This window comes from Siphateles boraxobius, unplaced genomic scaffold (assembly GCF_051911475.1).
Source record: "Siphateles boraxobius isolate OS27281-9 unplaced genomic scaffold, OSU_SipBor_1 7, whole genome shotgun sequence".
In the NCBI taxonomy this organism is placed as follows: Eukaryota; Metazoa; Chordata; class Actinopteri; order Cypriniformes; family Leuciscidae; genus Siphateles; species Siphateles boraxobius.
This window is the reverse complement of record NW_027509197.1, coordinates 41,541,261-41,542,500: the sequence shown is the minus strand read 5'-3', so window position 1 is coordinate 41,542,500 and position 1,240 is coordinate 41,541,261. Positions and strand designations below refer to the sequence as shown.

Sequence of the window (1,240 nt, the reverse complement as noted above, 5' to 3'; positions counted from 1 at the left end):
TTATTTAAGCAAAAACTCACTTCTTCCCGCAGACAGCAAGACATAATATCTTATGACAGTGCACTACTTTAGTAAATCCATCTTGATTTCAGAATTCTTTGTTATTTGGACTGGAAACGAGACAGAAATACTGAGTAAGAACAGCGTTTGTGCAGTGTGTCCGCCTGGGTTATCTATAGAGCCGGTATAGTCCGGCTGCGAGTTACACACTTCTAGACAAAATAACCTTGAATTTGTTACATGTTGTTTTTGCCAAAATAACTGTTGAGATGTATGATATATTTCCATCATGTAAGCAAAGTCAACAGTGATTACACGGTGTTTGGTGTCATTTCTTCACTCATGTCTTTATCTGATCGATGATCCGTCTATTCTTGGGCGATGGTTTAGACGTCTTTTACATGTTCAAATGTTGCCGTGTTTTATCCTGGACATCAGGCTGTGTGTGGACGGCTATTAGACGTCTTTAAAACACAAAACTGCTTGCTGGGAAGCGACTCAAAGCTCCAATGTAACCAACAAATGTCAGACTTCGATGTGTTTTGATATACAAATAAACATATAACTAGCACTAGTTGAGAATATGTAGTTTTTAGGATTATCAAAAGATGTTTTTTGAATGATACACACTTTAAGGTAACACTTTACTAGAAGGTTAGATAACAACTATATTGGTTAATGCTACAGTATTTATTCATCTTATTAACTTCTACATTTGTGACCCTGAACCACAAACCCAGTCACAACAAAGCCAACAATACTTTTTATGGGTCAAAATAATCGATTTTTATTTTATGCCAAAAATAATTCGGATATTAAGTAAAGATCATGTTCCATGAAGATATTGTGTAAATTTCCTACAGTAAATATATAAAAAATATATTCTGTGAGTGGATGCAGCAAAATCACAAACATAAATGCACAACTTTAAAGGAGATTTTCTCAATGTTTATTTTTTTTTTTGCACCCTCAGATTTTCAAATATTGTCCTATCATAACAAACCATACATCAATAAATCTCAATTTCAAAAATGAAACCTTGTGACTGTTTTTTTGGGTCACATTTACTAAAACATTTTTAGATCTGTTAACATTAGTTAATGCACTATGAACTGAAATGAACATATTAAAGGTGACATGATGAAAATCAGACTTTTCTGTGTTTGAGAGCTATAATCGGGTCTGGTGCTTTACCGACACAGAGAACATGATTTAACAAGCAATGATAAAAGATCCCGGG

At 33.9% G+C, this 1,240-nt stretch overlaps 1 protein-coding gene across 4 annotated transcripts in view; it reads left to right on the top strand.

Annotated features, from left to right (window-relative positions):
* The window catches only part of cnmd (chondromodulin), an 8,943-nt gene extending 7,911 nt beyond the window's left edge, over positions 1-1,032 (top strand). For all 4 annotated transcript variants that reach the window (XM_077217076.1, XM_077217074.1, XM_077217073.1 and 1 more), the window contains exon 7: positions 1-1,032. This exon is cut by the window's left edge. The gene's annotated coding sequence lies outside the window, so the exon portion shown is untranslated.
* Positions 1,033-1,240: the final 208 nt, after the last annotated feature.